At 44.1% G+C, this 6,000-nt stretch overlaps 1 protein-coding gene across 4 annotated transcripts in view; it reads right to left on the minus strand.

Annotated features, from left to right (window-relative positions):
- Window positions 1–5,545, minus strand: part of SLC6A6 (solute carrier family 6 member 6) — a 76,527-nt gene extending 70,982 nt beyond the window's left edge. For 2 of the 4 annotated variants that reach the window (XM_053303178.1, XM_053303174.1), the window contains exon 1: window positions 5,334–5,545. The gene's annotated coding sequence lies outside the window, so the exon portion shown is untranslated. Of the gene's footprint in view, window positions 1–5,071; window positions 5,093–5,333 lie in introns of those variants that run through there. The other 2 variants (XM_053303177.1, XM_053303181.1) reach the window with 2 other exon arrangements.
- Between the last annotated feature and the right edge of the window lie 455 nt (window positions 5,546–6,000).

Below are 6,000 nucleotides of genomic sequence, written 5' to 3' on the forward strand. Positions count from 1 at the left end.
AATAAATAAAATTGCTATCTGAATACTCCATTTCCAACCCATCATTTCACTGCCAAGTCAGAAAGGTAGTCAGAGTATCTTATCTCACAATCTTTGAAGCCATGTGAACAGTAAACAACTGGCATGGTAATCCATCATATTTGGTACAGCAAACCACAGTAGCATTTCGAACCAGTATAGTTAGTGTAGCACTTCCATATTAAGTGCTACGGCAGGCATTTTCTAAAACCACTCGGGACACTTACAAAACTATGTAATAGGAAAGGGTCTTACTCTACTGAGAAGTCCTAAACCTATGGCTTATATATTATATAGAAACTTAACTCTAGCGGTATACCACTGGTTATTTCATAACGTCTTCCTCAGGGCATAATAGCAACATTGTCCCCATCTGTATTTTCCTGTAGATTAATTACTTTCCAGAGTCATTTACACCACCACAATGAAAACAAAAATGCTTTGTCTTACTATGTCTTGATCTGATAAGAAGTGCTGGATCTGATAGAAGTTTACCAGTCAATCCAGATGGCTCAGGTGAGAAATTGCAGACATTAAAGCAACTGCGTGAAGCCCTAACTATGAGGAAGCTTTTTTGATAGAAACAGCACCACCACATCACAGCTAACTCCCATCATGGAAATTATGTTATATCATAAGCACAGAGCAGGAACAAAGTATGGAATATTTTTTGCAAAACAATGCATGTGGCTTAAACAAGTCAGTCAGTCCATATGCTGTGTTCAGTTTTAATTAAAACATTATTGGGGGGGGGAGGGTTAAGCATCCAGTCCCCCAGTACATCCACTCTGATCAAACTGGCAGCACCTCCCTCCACCATAGCAGTATTTCTTTTCTTTTTAAACCAAAGCTACAGGAGAGGGATATTTCATGTAATGTATTTAATTGTGTTTTAATAGTTTTAACTTTTTAATTTCAATTGTTGAAATGTTTTAATCTTTTATTGGCTGTTTTTATTGTTTTGTAAACCGCCCAGAGAACTTGCATTTTGGGAGGTATAGAAATGTATCAAATAAATAAATAAATAAATATAAAAATAAATAAAAATTAAAATTAAAATTAAAATTAAAAAAATAAAATAAATGTGCAATCTGACCCTAAGCCTTCCTGTCAACAGTGGGTTATATCTGAGATGCCACTGGTAGTTTGGCAAACAATCACTGAAATGCACCTCGGAGATAATCAAAAGTATCTCACTCAAGCTCTACTGAAGCAACCAACATTTGGAAAACTCTATGTTCAGTTGGTCTATTTTCAGTTTATAGTCTGGAGTTTCTTCATATATTCATTCATCATGTGTTAGCCTCTTCTGCTCCAGCTTATTCTCTCCTAAGAAAATGAGGGGACCACTAAATATATCTTCCTGCACCATTGAAAAGAAATAGTACTTGATATTCAGGGAATCTCACATTGCACTTTGAGTTACTCCAGTGTAAATCAGACTTACAGCTGCTCCAGCTTTACACTTAAACCTGTCACGAATAGCCGCAAAGCTAAAGCAGCTCGTTTTATGATCGGCTCATAGACTAACGCTTCCGGACATTTATTTACTTCCTAATGCTCTGTGCTGGCAATGCAAAACCAGTGATAGCAATGCTGATGACACCCAAATCTATTTCTCCATGTCAACATCTTCAGGAGAAGGCATAATCTCCCTAAATGCCTGCCTGGAGGCAGTGATGGGCTGGATGAGGGATAACAAATGGAGACTGAATCCAGATAAGATAAGGTGGAGGTACTTATTGTGTATGGTCAGAACTCGGGAGATTATTTGGATTTGCTGGTTCTGGATGGGGTCACACTTCCCCAGAAGGAACAGGTATGCAGTCTAAGGGTGCTTTTGGATCCAAACCTCTCCCTGTGTGTTTCTGGATCCAAACCTCTCCATGACATCCCAGGTTTAGGCGGTGGCCAGAGGTGCTTTCTCTCAACTTCGGGTGATATGCCAGCTGTATCCATTTCTTGAGATCAACAACCTCAGAACATTGGTATATATGCTGGTAACATCCAGTCTTGACTACTGTGATGCATTCTATGTGGGGCTGCCTTAGTCTGGAAACTGCAGTTGGTACAGAATGAAGCAGCCAGGTTAATCTCTGGGTCATCTTGGAGAGACCATATTACTCCTATATGGTGTTCTCTCTAATATTTTTCAGCTGTGTGCAGAATGAATTTTGTTCTTGGCAGGAGTATCAAAGCAGTGTGTTCACACATGCATTCAGAATGAAGCCTTCCTGATTCAACCTGTGCTGGATCTAAAATTAACTGAGCAGACATCAAAAAACTTGTGAGCGCAGGCACGTGCTCATGCCTTGGAGGGAACATTGCTCCTATAGTAAAAGGGCTATACTGGCTCCTACTAAGTTTCTGGGCAAAATACAAGGTGCTTGTTATAACCTATAAAGCCCATATAAAACCTATAAACAGCTTAGGCTCTGGGTATTTAAGATAACGTCTTCTTCGCCATGAGCCTCACCACCCATTGAGATCATCTGGAGAGGTTCAACTGCAATTGCCACCGGCTCATCCAGTGACTACACAGGAACGGGCCTTTTCTGTTGCTGCCCGGAGACTCTGGAATGCGCTCCCTGCTGAAATAAGAGCCTGACAACTGACTTATTTCTTCAACCAAAATTTTTAACTGGACTATAGTTTTAAATGGTCTTAAGGTTTTCATTTTTAATCTGTTTTATGTTGCTGTAAATTGCTCAGAGACGGAAGTTTGGGGCGGTCTGCACTGCAGATTTGAAAATAATAAATAAATAACCTTAACATTTTTTAGACTGTACCTCAGACCCACAGGCAGTTTTGTCCAATTGCCATGAGAAGCTTTGTGATGCTAGTTCTGCCTAAATTTTCACATTGGAAAACAATTATACAATCCCAGGCCAAACAACAAATCAAAAATGTTTTATTTTTCTATCTATCTTCATGCATAGAACGAAATCATGTATTTGCCTTATCTCACATGATACCCTCTACAGGACATGATTCATCAGACCTGCTTTTGGTGACTGGCAAAGCTGAATCACCCTCAGGTGGCTGTGCCATAAAGAGAGACTACCACAGAAGAAAGTGGAAGAAGAAAATGAAAGGCAAAGACCTTAGGGAAGAAAACAGAATGAGTGGGGGGGGGCGTACTTCGGGGAAGGCTTAGAAAGCAAAAGGAAGTTACGAGTTTGATTTTAAAAGCACAAGGTTTAGAAGATGGAATGAACTAAAATGGAAAAATAGAAAGAAAAGTGGGGCTACGGCTGATAATATACATTTATTTATTTCTACACATTCCATTCACCTTCAGCATTTGCCTTAAGAAAATGGCACTGTTTTTACAGTAGGTGATCAGCTCATCTCAGGTACAATCGAAAATCCATTCCCATAGTAAGAAAGCAACTTCCAAGCAACTTCATTCAGGAAAATATTTCCATCACACTTGTCTGCAGCCAAATTCTACCACAGAGCTGACTAGTTTCACCCAAATACAAATTTAGACATACAAATTAGTTTGCCAAGGACACAGAGGTTTGGCCTAGAGACTGTCTCTTTGCTCAAATACTATCCATAAATAACCCAATTTCTTTTAATAAGCACATTCACTTAAAAAAAACAAACCAGGTTGCAAAATCTTAGCCAGCAACAATTCCATAATGATACAATCTATTACATGGCTCTTGAAACAAAGCTGTTCAGCTTTGCCAGCCCAGCACTAGAGACAGTTTGAAGCACAGTAATAAGACAGAACAGTGGTTACCAAAATAGCACTTTAAGCACAACTGACTCTTCTTGGCACACTTTCTTAATGCCTTTCCTGATATGGTTAAAAATTAGTGGCTCAGAAAGAAAAGAGCTCTCTCTCCACCTTGGCAAAAGCCACAGGGAGAGTCAAGGTTTCAAAAGAGGTGACTCTTTCTTCAAGATCACACCTGGCTCTTCCTTTCACAGCACACGGTACCTTATTATTTTTAGAATGCTAAAGACACAGCAACCCTAAGCACGCTACCTTGGAAGTAAGCTTCATTTGACAAACGTGGATCTTGCTTCCAAGTGCTTAGAATCAGCACGTAACAGTAACAACATTGTGAAAAACAGGTTTTCCAAAGCGTCTGGTTCAGAATGCATTCACCCTTTATCAAAAAGCAGGTTTCAGAGGTAATGATCATATCATTCTTCAGTTAATGAGGAAGAATAAAGAGAAGATTATATTCTCAATTGGCCATCTGCTGATCCTTACACGCATGCAAAGTGACTTCCTCCTTATGCTCTTATATGGAAATTTAGATGGTGCTGTCTCAAAAAGTCTGTAGGCTTGCCTTTTGTTAAATGTTCATACACAGAGGAATATTCATCGCCTTAATACTGGCTTCTGATCCCAGTAAGAGGTGCAAATTGAGAATCACTTCACTGACACTAAAATGTGCCCGAGATTCAGTTCTTGCCATCAAAATTTCCTGAGTGTATCACAATACCCTTCCTTTTCTCCCCTCCTTGTAGGAAAATGACTGAATGAATTCACAAGAGGGCAACTGCCGACCAGTTAAGAAAGATGCCCTAGCACCAACTGTGTGGTAATGCTCTGCCTTTTCTAACCAATTCTGAGCAGAGAACCGCGTGCTTAAAAATAATTTAACCGCACGCTGCACGAGCGAGAAGGCGAGGGAGGGGGAGGAACAGGCATATGCTCACATACAAAAGAATAAAAAGGCAAGAAAACAGCCGGAAAGCGTTACCACACAAGTGGCTAATTCCACTCGGCTGTTATCTGTTCCTCCAGAGTTAGCAAAAGGTGTCGGAGGGGTCGGGGAAGAGGTGAAAATAACTGCTGAGGAAATCACACAGCCTAACAAGAAAGGTGCACACGCACACACATTTTGAGGACAAAAGCAAGAACCGCCATGCTCTCTAAAACCGCACAGAAGCACTGCACCCGAAAGCACAGAGCACACACACACACACGTCTAACGAGGGACGCAGGCAGACACACCACGGGGGGCTCAGCCTGGGGAGAAGCCCGGCCAAGCGAACCGCTCTCGAGCAAGGCTTCCTTCCTTCCCACCTTGGCTGAGGAGGGATGCCACGAGGGAGGAGAGGTCAGGACGCGTTTTCCTTGCTTCAGAGCTAGTCCCTGTCCTCAGCAATGACAAGGGAGAGGCGATCCATATGCCTGCCTCCTTTGTTCCTAAATACTAGGAGGGCGAGCGAAAAAGAGAGAGCGAGGAGGCGGCGGCGGCGGCGGCAAAAGCAGCGGCTGGGCTCCTGCCTGCCTTGACTTGGCTTTCTCTCCCTAAAAGAAAAGGTTTGTCTACAGCCTCGGGTACCTGCAGCAGTCGCTCCTCTCTGACCAGGTAGCTGTCCAGCGTCTTAGCTGTCCGTGGGTCTGTCCTATGTGTCCTGGGGAGAGCGGCAAGGCGGACTAAGCGGGCTGCGAGGGAGGAAACGGTAATTTATAAGCGCTTTCTTCCTGACCTCTCGTGTCTGTTCTCTAATGAGGGAGCACTGAGCATCACCCATCCTGCTGAGTGGAAAAACACCAGCTCGGCCTCTTCTTTGGCGGGGGGAGGGAGGAGGGAGGGAGGGGTCGGCATGGGAAAGGAGGGGCTACCATTCAGTCAGGCAGCGATACACGCGCGCACACACACAGAGAAGCGAAAGAGCCTCGGCTGGCAGGCGGCCCGGCGGACTGCGCCAGGCGGGGAGGGGCCGGCAGGCACGAGGAGCTGGAAACAGCTGCCCGGTGGAGCCGAGGCGGGGGCCGCTGCTGCTGCTGCTGTTGCTCCTGGGAGGCAGTGGGGAAGGGAGGCAGCCCCTCGGGGCGTGTGCCAAAAGGCGGGAAAGTCCCGAGCTTTTGTCTGCCGCGCGGCCGCGGAGGGCTGGCGTTCACAAAAGCGTGCGGGGAAGCAGTCGAAAGGCTGACGTTGGCCTTCCTCCACCGATCTCGGGAGGCGTGTTCCGTGGGGAAGGCTACCCCGTGAACTTGATGGTGGC

Source organism: Hemicordylus capensis, chromosome 2 (assembly GCF_027244095.1).
Source record: "Hemicordylus capensis ecotype Gifberg chromosome 2, rHemCap1.1.pri, whole genome shotgun sequence".
Lineage (NCBI taxonomy): Eukaryota > Metazoa > Chordata > Lepidosauria > Squamata > Cordylidae > Hemicordylus > Hemicordylus capensis.